Genomic DNA, 12914 nt, shown 5'->3' on the forward strand with positions numbered 1-12914 from the left:
CAGTGGTGCCAGTGCACTCTCTGGACTCACTGCACTGCATCCCCAGTGGTGCCAGGTCACTCTCTGGACTCACTGCACTGCATCCCCAGTGGTGCCAGTGCACTCTCTGGACTCACCGCACTGCATCCCCAGTGGTGCCAGTGCACTCTCTGGACTCACGGCAGTGCATCCCCAGTGGTGCCAGTGCACTCTCTGGACTCACTGCACTGCATCCCCAGTGGTGCCAGTTCACTCTCTGGACTCACCGGGGTGCATCCCCAGTGGTGCCAGTGCACTCTCTGGATCACTGCACTGCATTCCCAGTGGTGCCAGTGCACTCTATAGAGTCACTGCAGTGCATCTCCAGGGGTGCCATTGCACTCTTTGGAGTCACTGCAGTGCATCCCCAGTAGTGCCAGTGCACTCTATGGACTCACTGCACTGCATCCCCAGTGGTGCCAGTGCACTCTCTGGACTCACTGCAGTGCATCCCCAGTGGTGCCACTGCACTCTCTGGACTCACTGCACTGCATCCCCAGTGGTGCCAGTGCACTCTCTGGACTCAATGCACTGCATCCCCAGTGGTGACAGTGCACTCTCTGGACTCACTGCACTGCATCCCCAGTGGTGCCAGTGCACTCTCTGGACTCACTGAAGTGCATCCCCAGTGGTGCCAGTGCACTCTCTGGACTCACTGCAGTGCATCCCCAGTGGTGCCAGTGCACTCTCTGGACTCACTGCAGTGCATCACCAGTGGTGCCAGTGCACTCTCTGGACTCACTGCAGTGCATCCCCGGTGGTGCCAGTGCACTCTCTGGACTCACTGCACTGCATCCCCAGTGGTGCCAGTGCACTCTCTGGACTCACTGCACTGCATCCCCAGTGCTGCCAGTGCACTCTTTGGACTCACTGCACTGAATTCCCGGTGGTGCCAGTGCACTCTCTGGACTCACAGCACTGCATCCCCAGTGGTGCCAGTGAACTCTCTGGACTCACTGCACTGCATCCCCAGTGGTGCCAGTGCACTCTCTGGACTCACTGCAGTGCATCCCCAGTGGTGCCAGTGCACACTCTGGACTCACGGCACTGCATCCCCAGTGGTGCTAGTGCACTCTCTGGACTCACTGCACTGCATCCCCAGTGGTGCCAGTGCACTCCCTGGACTCACTGCACTGCATCCCCAGTGGTGCCAGGGTACTCTCTGGACTCACTGCACTGCATCCCCAGTGGTGCCAGTGCACTCTCTGGACTCACTGCACTGCATCCCCATTGGTGCCAGTGTACTCTCTGGACTCACTAATGACCATCCCCAGTGGTGCCAGTGCACTCTCTGGACTCACTGTACTGCATAACCAGTGGTGCCAGTGCACTCTCTGGACTCACTGCAGTGCTTCCCCAGTGGTGCCAGTGCACTCTACGGATCACTGCACTGCATCCCCATTGGTGCCAGTGCACTCTCTGGAGTCACTGCACTGCATCCCCAGGGGTGCCAGTGCACTCTTTGGAGTCACTGCAGTGCATCCCCAGTAGTGCCAGTGCACTCTATGGAGTCACTGCACTGCATCCCCAGTGCTGCCAGTGCACTCTCTGGACTCACTGCAGTGCATCCCCCGTGGTGCCACTGCACTCTCTGGACTCACTGCACTGCATCCCCAGTGGTGCCAGTGCACTCTCTGGACTCATTGCACTGCATCCCCAGTGGTGCCAGTGCACTCTCTGGACTCACTGCACTGCATCCCCAGTGGTGCCAGTGCACTCTCTGGACTCACTGCACTGCATCCCCAGTGGTGCCAGTGCACTCTCTGGACTCACCGCACTGCATCCCCAGTGGTGCCAGTGCACTCTCTGGACTCACTGCACTGCTTCCCCAGTGCTGCCAGTGCACTCTCTGGACTCACTGCACTGCATCCCCGGTGGTGCCAGTGCTCTCTCTGGACTCACTGCACTGCATCCCCGGTGGTGCCAGTGCACTCTCTGGACTCACAGGACTGCATCCCCAGTGGTGCCAGTGCACTCTCTGGACTCACTGCACTGCATCCCCAGTGGTGCCAGTGCACTCTCTGGACTCACGGCACTGCATCCTCAGTGGTGCCAGTGTATTCTCTGAACTCACTGCACTGCATCCCCAGGGGTGCCAGGGCACTCTCTGGACTCACTGCACTGCCTCCCCAGTGGTGCCAGTACACTCTCTGGACTCACTGCACTGCATCCCCAGTGGTGCAAGAGCACTCTCTGGACTCACTGCACTGCATCCCCAGTGCTGCCAGTGCACTCTTTGGACTCACTGCACTGAATTCCCAGTGGTGCCAGTGCACTCTCTGGACTCACTGCACTGCATCCCCAGTGGTGCCAGTGAACTCTCTGGACTCACTGCACTGTATCCCCAGTGGTGCCAATGCACTCTCTGGACTCACTGCACTGCATCCCCAGTGGTGCCAGTGCACTCTCTGGACTCACTGCAGTGCATCCCCAGTGGTGCCAGTGCACACTCTGGACTCACGGCACTGCATCCCCAGTGGTGCTAGTGCACTCTCTGGACTCACGGCACTGCATCCCCACTGGTGCCAGTGCACTCTCTGGACTCACTGCACTGCATCCCCAGTGGTGCCAGGGTACAATCTGGACTCACTGCACTGCATCCCCAGTGGTGCCAGTGCACTCTCTGGACTCACTGCACTGCATCCCCATTGGTGCCAGTGCACTCTCTGGACTCACCGGGGTGCATCCCCAGTGGTGCCAGTGCACTCTATGGATCACTGCACTGCATCCCCATTGGTGCCAGTGCACTCTCTGGACTCACTGCACTGCATCCCCAGGGGTGCCAGTGCACTCTCTGGACTCACTGCACTGCATCCCCATTGGTGCCAGTGCACTCTCTGGACTCACTAATGACCATCCCCAGTGGTGCCAGTGCACTCTCTGGACTCACTGCACTGCATCCCCAGAGGTGCCAGTGCACTCTCTGGACTCACGGCACTGCATCCCCAGTTGTGCCAGTGTATTCTCTGAACTCACTGCACTGCATACCCAGTGGTGCCAGGGCACTCTCTGGACTCACTGCACTGCATCCCCAGTGGTGCCAGTGCACGCTCTGGACTCACTGCACTGCATCCCCAGTGGTGCCAGTGCACTCTCTGGACTCACTGCACTGCATCCCCGGTGCTGCCAGTGCACTCTTTGGACTCACTGCACTGAATTCCCGGTGGTGCCAGTGCACTCTCTGGACTCACAGCACTGCATCCCCAGTGGTGCCAGAGAACTCTCTGGACTCACTGCACTGCATCCCCAGTGGTGCCAATGCACTCTCTGGACTCACTGCACTGCATCCCCAGTGGTGCCAGTGCACTCTCTGGACTCACTGCACTGCATAACCAGTGGTGCCAGTGCACTCTCTGGACTCACTGCAGTGCTTCCCCAGTGGTGCCAGTGCACTCTATGGATCACTGCACTGCATCCCCATTGGTGCCAGTGCACTCTCTGGAGTCACTGCACTGCATCCCCAGGGGTGCCAGTGCACTCTTTGGAGTCACTGCAGTGCATCCCCAGTAGTGCCAGTGCACTCTATGGAGTCACTGCACTGCATCCCGAGTGGTGCCAGTGCACTCTCTGGACTCACTGCAGTGCATCACACGTGGTGCCACTGCACTCTCTGGACTCACTGCACTGCATCCCCAGTGGTGCCAGTGCACTCTCTGGACTCATTGCACTGCATCCCCAGTGGTGCCAGTGCACTCTCTGGACTCACTGCACTGCATCCCCAGTGGTGCCAGTGCACTCTATGGAGTCACCGCACTGCATCCCCAGTGGTGCCAGTGCACTGTCTGGACTCACTGCAGTGCATCCCCGGTAGTGCCAGTGCACTCTCTGGACTCACTGCACTGCATCCCCGGTGGTGCCAGTGCACTCTCTGGACTCACTGTACTGCATCCCCGGTGGTGCCAGTGCACTCTCTGGACTCACTGGACTGCATCCCCAGTGGTGCCAGTGCACTCTCTGGACTCACTGCACTGCATCCCCAGTGGTGCCAGTGCACTCTCTGGACTCACGGCACTGCATCCTCAGTGGTGCCAGTGTATTCTCTGAACTCACTGCACTGCATCCCCAGGGGTGCCAGGGCACTCTCTGGACTCACTGCACTGTTTCCCCAGTGGTGCCAGTACACTCTCTGGACTCACTGCACTGCATCCCCACTGGTGCAAGAGCACTCTCTGGACTCACTGCACTGCATCCCCAGTGCTGCCAGTGCACTCTTTGGACTCACTGCACTGAATTCCCGGTGGTGCCAGTGCACTCTCTGGACTCACAGCACTGCATCCCCAGTGGTGCCAGTGAACTCTCTGGACTCACTGCACTGTATCCCCAGTGGTGCCAATGCACTCTCTGCACTCAGTGCACTGCATCCCCAGTGGTGCCAGTGCACTCTCTGGACTCACTGCACTGCATCCCCAGTGGTGCCAGTGCACACTCTGGACTCACTGCACTGCATCCCCAGTGGTGCTAGTGCAGTCTCTGGACTCACGGCACTGCATCCCCACTGGTGCCAGTGCACTCTCTGGACTCACTGCACTGCATCCCCAGTGGTGCCAGGGTACTCTCTGGACTCACTGCACTGCATCCCCAGTGGTGCCAGTGCACTCTCTGGACTCACTGCACTGCATCCCCATTGGTGCCAGTGTACTCTCTGGACTCACTAATGACCATCCCCAGTGGTGCCAGTGCACTCTCTGGACTCACTGCACTGCATAACCAGTGGTGCCAGTGCACTCTCTGGACTCACCGGGGTGCATCCCCAGTGGTGCCAGTGCACTCTATGGACTCACTGCACTGCATCCCCAGTGGTGCCAGTGCACTCTCTGGACTCACTGCACTGCATCCCCAGGGGTGCCAGTGCACTCTCTGGACTCATTGCACTGCATCCCCATTGGTGCCAGTGCACTCTCTGGACTCACTAATGACCATCCCCAGTGGCGCAAGTGCACTCTCTGGACTCACTGCACTGCATCCCCAGAGGTGCCAGTACACTCTCTGGACTCACGGCACTGCATCCACAGTTGTGCCAGTGTATTTTCTGAACTCACTGCACTGCATACCCAGTGGTGCCACGGCACTCTCTGGACTCACTGCACTGCATCCCCAGTGGTGCCAGTGCACGCTCTGGACTCACTGCACTGCATCCCCAGTGGTGCCAGTGCACTCTCTGGACTCACTGCACTGCATCCCCGGTGCTGCCAGTGCACTCTTTGGACTCACTGCACTGAATTCCCGGTGGTGCCAGTGCACTCTCTGGACTCACAGCACTGCATCCCCAGTGGTGCCAGAGAACTCTCTGGACTCACTGCACTGCATCCCCAGTGGTGCCAATGCACTCTCTGGACTCACTGCACTGCATCCCCAGTGGTGCCAGTGCACTCTCTGGACTCACAGCAGTGCATCTCCAGTGGTTCCAGTGCGCACTCTGGACTCAGGGCACTGCATCTCCAGTGGTGCTAGTGCACTCTCTGGACTCACGGCACTGCATCCCCAGTGGTGCCAGTGCACTCTCTGGACTCACTGCACTGCATCCCCAGTGGTGCCAGTGTACTCTCTGGACTCACTGCACTGCATCCCCAGTGGTGCCAGTGCACTCTCTGGACTCACTGCACTGCATCCCCACTGGTGCCAGTGTACTCTCTGGACTCACTAACGACCATACCCAGTGGTGCCAGTGCACTCTCTGGACTCACTGCACTGCATACCCAGTGGTGCCAGTGCACTCTCTGGACTCACCGGGGTGCATCCCCAGTGGTGCCAGTGCACTCTATGGATCACTGCACTGCATCCCCAGTGGTGCCAGTGCACTCTCTGGACTCACTGCAGCGCATCCCCAGTGGTGCCAGTGCACTCTCTGGACTCACTGCACTGCATCCCCAGTGGTGCCAGTGCACTCTCTGGACTCACTGCAGTGCATCCCCAATAGTATCTGTGCAATCGCTCGTCTCACTGCAGTGCATCCCCTGTGGTGTCAGTGCACTCTCTGGACTCACGGCAGTGCATCCCCAGTGTTGCCAGTGCACTCTCTGGACTCACTGCACTGCATCCCCAGTGGTGCCAGGGCACTCTCTGGACTCACTGCACTGCATCCCCAGGGGTGCCAGGGCACTCTCTGGACTCACTGCACTGCCTCCCCAGTGGTGCCAGTACACTCTCTGGACTCACTGCACTGCATCCCCAGTGGTGCCAGTGCACTCTCTGGACTCACTGCACTGCATCCCCAGTGCTGCCAGTGCACTCTTTGGACTCACTGCACTGAATTCCCGGTGGTGCCAGTGCACTCTCTGGACTCACAGCACTGCATCCCCAGTGGTGCCAGTGAACTCTCTGGACTCACTGCACTGCATCCCCAGTGGTGCCAGTGCACTCTCTGGACTCGCTGCAGTGCATCCCCAGTGGTGCCAGTGCACACTCTGGACTCACGGCACTGCATCCCCAGTGGTGCTAGTGCACTCTCTGGACTCACGGCACTGCATCCCCAGTGGTGCCAGTGCACTCTCTGGACTCACTGCACTGCATCCCCAGTGGTGCCAGTGTACTCTCTGGACTCACTGCACTGCATCCCCAGTGGTGCCAGTGCACTCTCTGGACTCACTGCACTGCATCCCCACTGGTGCCAGTGTACTCTCTGGACTCACTAATGACCATCCCCAGTGGTGCCAGTGCACTCTCTGGACTCACTGCACTGCATAACCAGTGGTGCCAGTGCACTCTCTGGACTCACTGCAGTGCTTCCCCAGTGGTGCCAGTGCACTCTATGGATCACTGCACTGCATCCCCAGTGGTGCCAGTGCACTCTCTGGAGTCACTGCACTGCATCCCCAGGGGTGCCAGTGCACTCTTTGGAGTCACTGCAGTGCATCCCCAGTAGTGCCAGTGCACTCTATGGAGTCACTGCACTGCATCCCCAGTGGTGCAAGTGCACTCTCTGGACTCACTGCAGTGCATCCCCCGTGGTGCCACTGCACTCTCTGGACTCACTGCACTGCATCCCCAGTGGTGCCAGTGCACTCTCTGGACTCATTGCACTGCATCCCCAGTGGTGCCAGTGCACTCTCTGGACTCACTGCACTGCATCCCCAGTGGTGCCAGTGCACTCTCTGGACTCACCGCACTGCATCCCCCGTGGTGCCACTGCACTCTCTGGACTAACTGCACTGCATCCCCAGTGGTGCCAGTGCACTCTATGGACTCACTGCACTCCATTTCCAGTGGTGCCAGTGCACTCTCTGGACTCACTGCAGTGCATCCCCAGTGGTGCCAGTGCACTCTCTGGACTCACTGCACTGCATCCCCAGTGGTGACAGTGCACTCTCTGGACTCACTGCACTGCATCCCCAGTGGTGCCAAGGCACTCTCTGGACTCACTGTAGTGCATCACTCGTGGTGCCAGTGCACTCTCTGGACTCACTGCACTGCATCCCCAGTGGCGCCAGTGCACTCTCTGGACTCACTGCACTGCATCCCCAGTGGTGCCAGTGCACTCTCTGGACTCACCGCACTGCATCCCCGGTGGTGCCAGTGCACTCTCTGGACTCTCTGCAGGGCATCCCCAGTGGTGCCAGTGCACTCTCTGGACTCACTGCACTGCATCCCCGGTGGTGCCAGTGCACTCTCTGGACTCACGGCACTGCATCCCCACTGGTGCCAGTGCACTCTCTGGACTCATTGCACTGCATCCCCAGTGGTGCCAGTGCACTCTCTGGACTCACGGCACTGCATCCCCAGTGGTGCCAGTGTATTCTCTGAACTCACTGCACTGCATCCCCAGTGGTGCCAGGGCACTCTCTGGACTCACTGCACTGCATCTCCACTGGTGCCAGTGCACTCTCTGGACTCACTGCACTGCATCCCCAGTGGTGCCAGTGCACTCTCTGGACTCACTGCACTGCATCCCCAGTGCTGCCAGAGCACTCTTTGGACTCACTGCACTGAATTCCCGGTGGTGCCAGTGCACTCTCTGGACTCACAGCACTGCATCCCCAGTGGTGCCAGTGAACTCTCTGGACTCACTGCACTGTATCCCCAGTGGTGCCAATGCACTCTCTGGACTCACTGCACTGCATCCCCAGTGGTGCCAGTGCACTCTCTGGACTCTCTGCCGTGCATCCCCAGTGGTGCCAGTGCACACTCTGGACTCACGGCACTGCATCCCCAGTGGTGCTAGTGCACTCTCTGGACTCACGGCACTGCATCCCCAGTGGTGCCAGTGCACTCTCTGGACTCACTGCACTGCATCCCCACTGGTGCCAGGGTACTCTCTGGACTCACTGCACTGCATCCCCAGTGGTGCCAGTGCACTCTCTGGACTCACTGCACTGCATCCCCATTGGTGCCAGTGTACTCTCTGGACTCACTAATGACCATCCCCAGTGGTGCCAGTGCACTCTCTGGACTCACTGCACTGCATCCCCAGTGGTGCCAGTGTACTCTCTGGACTCACTAATGACCATCCCCAGTGGTGCCAGTGCACTCTCTGGACTCACTGCACTGCATCCCCAGTGGTGCCAGTGCACTCTCTGGACTCACTGCACTGCATCCCCAGTGGTGCCAGTGCACTCCCTGGATGACTGCAGTGCATCCCCAGTGGTGCCAGTGCACTCTATGGAGTCACTGCAGTGCATCCCCAGGGGTGCCAGTGCACTCTCTGGACTCACGGCACTGCATCCCCAGTGGTGCCAGTGCACTCTTTGGAGTCACTGCAGTGCATCCCCAGTAGTGCCAGTGCACTCTATGGAGTCACTGCACTGCATCCCCAGTGGTGCAAGTGCACTCTCTGGACTCACTGCAGTGCATCCCCCGTGGTGCCACTGCACTCTCTGGACTCACTGCACTGCATCCCCAGTGGTGCCAGTGCACTCTCTGGACTCATTGCACTGCATCCCCAGTGGTGCCAGTGCACTCTCTGGACTCACTGCACTGCATCCCCAGTGGTGCCAGTGCACTCTCTGGACTCACCGCACTGCATCCCCCGTGGTGCCACTGCACTCTCTGGACTAACTGCACTGCATCCCCAGTGGTGCCAGTGCACTCTATGGACTCACTGCACTCCATTTCCAGTGGTGCCAGTGCACTCTCTGGACTCACTGCAGTGCATCCCCAGTGGTGCCAGTGCACTCTCTGGACTCACTGCACTGCATCCCCAGTGGTGACAGTGCACTCTCTGGACTCACTGCACTGCATCCCCAGTGGTGCCAAGGCACTCTCTGGACTCACTGTAGTGCATCACTCGTGGTGCCAGTGCACTCTCTGGACTCACTGCACTGCATCCCCAGTGGCGCCAGTGCACTCTCTGGACTCACTGCACTGCATCCCCAGTGGTGCCAGTGCACTCTCTGGACTCACCGCACTGCATCCCCGGTGGTGCCAGTGCACTCTCTGGACTCTCTGCAGGGCATCCCCAGTGGTGCCAGTGCACTCTCTGGACTCACTGCACTGCATCCCCGGTGGTGCCAGTGCACTCTCTGGACTCACGGCACTGCATCCCCACTGGTGCCAGTGCACTCTCTGGACTCATTGCACTGCATCCCCAGTGGTGCCAGTGCACTCTCTGGACTCACGGCACTGCATCCCCAGTGGTGCCAGTGTATTCTCTGAACTCACTGCACTGCATCCCCAGTGGTGCCAGGGCACTCTCTGGACTCACTGCACTGCATCTCCACTGGTGCCAGTGCACTCTCTGGACTCACTGCACTGCATCCCCAGTGGTGCCAGTGCACTCTCTGGACTCACTGCACTGCATCCCCAGTGCTGCCAGAGCACTCTTTGGACTCACTGCACTGAATTCCCGGTGGTGCCAGTGCACTCTCTGGACTCACAGCACTGCATCCCCAGTGGTGCCAGTGAACTCTCTGGACTCACTGCACTGTATCCCCAGTGGTGCCAATGCACTCTCTGGACTCACTGCACTGCATCCCCAGTGGTGCCAGTGCACTCTCTGGACTCTCTGCCGTGCATCCCCAGTGGTGCCAGTGCACACTCTGGACTCACGGCACTGCATCCCCAGTGGTGCTAGTGCACTCTCTGGACTCACGGCACTGCATCCCCAGTGGTGCCAGTGCACTCTCTGGACTCACTGCACTGCATCCCCACTGGTGCCAGGGTACTCTCTGGACTCACTGCACTGCATCCCCAGTGGTGCCAGTGCACTCTCTGGACTCACTGCACTGCATCCCCATTGGTGCCAGTGTACTCTCTGGACTCACTAATGACCATCCCCAGTGGTGCCAGTGCACTCTCTGGACTCACTGCACTGCATCCCCAGTGGTGCCAGTGTACTCTCTGGACTCACTAATGACCATCCCCAGTGGTGCCAGTGCACTCTCTGGACTCACTGCACTGCATCCCCAGTGGTGCCAGTGCACTCTCTGGACTCACTGCACTGCATCCCCAGTGGTGCCAGTGCACTCCCTGGATGACTGCAGTGCATCCCCAGTGGTGCCAGTGCACTCTATGGAGTCACTGCACTGCATCCCCAGGGGTGCCAGTGCACTCTCTGGACTCACTGCACTGCATCCCCAGTGATGCCAGTGCACTCTCTGGACTCACTGCACTGCATCCCCAGTGCTGACAGTGCACTCTCTGGACTCACTGCACTGCATCCCCAGTGGTGCCTGTGCACTCTCTGGACTCACTGCAGTGCATCCCCAGTGGTGCCAGTGCACTCTCTGGACTCACTGCAGTGCATCCCCAGTGGTGCCAGTGCACTCTCTGGACTCACTGCACTGCATCCCCAGTGGTGCCAGTGCACTCTCTGGACTCACTGCACTGCATCCCCAGTGGTGCCACTGCACTCTCTAGACTCACGGCACTGCATCCCCACTGGTGCCAGCGCACTCTCTGGACTCACTGCGCTGCATCCCCAGTGGTGCCACTGCACTCTCTGCACTCACTGCACTCCATTCCCAGTGGTGCCAGTGCACTCTCTTGACTCACTGCAGTGCATCCCCAGTGGTGCCAGTGCACTCTCTGGACTCACTGCACGGCATCCCCAGTGGTGCCACTGCACTCTCTGGACTCACTGCACGGCATCCCCAGTGGTGCCACTGCACTCTCAGACTCACTGCACTGCATCCCCAGTGGTGCCAATGCACTCTCTGGACTCACTGCACTGCATCCCCAGTGCTGCCAGAGCACTCTTTGGACTCACTGCACTGAATTCCCGGTGGTGCCAGTGCACTCTCTGGACTCACAGCACTGCATCCCCAGTGGTGCCAGTGAACTCTCTGGACTCACTGCACTGTATCTCCAGTGGTGCCAATGCACTCTCTGGACTCACTGCACTGCATCCCCAGTGGTGCCAGTGCACTCTCTGGACTCCCTGCCGTGCATCCCCAGTGGTGCCAGTGCACACTCTGGACTCACGGCACTGCATCCCCAGTGGTGCTAGTGCACTCTCTGGACTCACGGCACTGCATCCCCAGTGGTGCCAGTGCACTCTCTGGACTCACTGCACTGCATCCCCAGTGGTGCCAGGTCACTCTCTGGACTCACTGCACTGCATCCCCAGTGGTGCCAGTGCACTCTCTGGACTCACTGCACTGCATCCCCATTGGTGCCAGTGTACTCTCTGGACTCACTAATGACCATCCCCAGTGGTGCCAGTGCACTCTCTGGACTCACTGCACTGCATCCCCAGTGGTGCCAGTGTACTCTCTGGACTCACTAATGACCATCCCCAGTGGTGCCAGTGCACTCTCTGGACTCACTGCACTGCATCCCCAGTGGTGCCAGTGCACTCTCTGGACTCACTGCACTGCAACCCCAGTGGTGCCAGTGCACTCTCTGGATGACTGCAGTGCATCCCCAGTGGTGCCAGTGCACTCTATGGAGTCACTGCAGTGCATACCCAGGGGTGCCAGTGCACTCTCTGGACTCACTGCACTGCATCCCCAGTGGTGCCAGTGCACTCTCTGGACTCACTGCACTGCATCCCCAGTGGTGACAGTGCACTCTCTGGACTCACTGCACTGCATCCCCAGTGGTGCCTGTGCACTCTCTGGACTCACTGCAGTGCATCCAAAGGGGTGCCAGTGCACTCTCTGGACTCACTGCACTGCATCCCCAGTGGTGCCAGTGCACTCTCTGGACTCACTGCACTGCATCCCCAGTGGTGCCAGTGCACTCTCTGGACTCACTGCACTGCATCCCCAGTGGTGCCACTGCACTCTCTAGACTCACGGCACTGCATCCCCACTGGTGCCAGCGCACTCTCTGGACTCACTGCGCTGCATCCCCAGTGGTGCCACTGCACTCTCTGCACTCACTGCACTCCATTCCCAGTGGTGCCAGTGCACTCTCTTGACTCACTGCAGTGCATCCCCAGTGGTGCCAGTGCACTCTCTGGACTCACTGCACGGCATCCCCAGTGGTGCCACTGCACTCTCTGGACTCACTGCACGGCATCCCCAGTGGTGCCAATGCACTCTGTGGACTCACTGCACTGCATCCCCAGTGGTGCCAGTGCACTCTCTGGACTCACAGCAGTGCATCTCCAGTGGTGCCAGTGCGCACTCTGGACTCAGGGCACTGCATCCCCAGTGGTGCTAGTGCACTCTCTGGACTCACGGCACTGCATCCCCAGTGGTGCCAGTGCACTCTATAGAGTCACTGCAGTGCATCCCCAGGGGTGCCAGTGCACTCTTTGGAGTCACTGCAGTGCATCCCCAGTAGTGCCAGTGCACTCTCTGGACTCACTGCACTGCATCCCCATTGGTGCCAGTGTACTCTCTGGACTCACTAATGACCATCCCCAGTGGTGCCAGTGCACTCTCTGGACTCACTGCACTGCATACCCAGTGGTGCCAGTGTACTCTCTGGACTCACTAATGACCATCCCCAGTGGTGCCAGTGCACTCTCTGGACTCACTGCACTGCATCCCCAGTGGTGCCAGTGCACTCTCTGG

The sequence above is a fragment of the Anser brachyrhynchus genome (assembly GCF_964034855.1).
Source record: "Anser brachyrhynchus genome assembly, contig: SCAFFOLD_152, whole genome shotgun sequence".
Taxonomy (NCBI): domain Eukaryota; kingdom Metazoa; phylum Chordata; class Aves; order Anseriformes; family Anatidae; genus Anser; species Anser brachyrhynchus.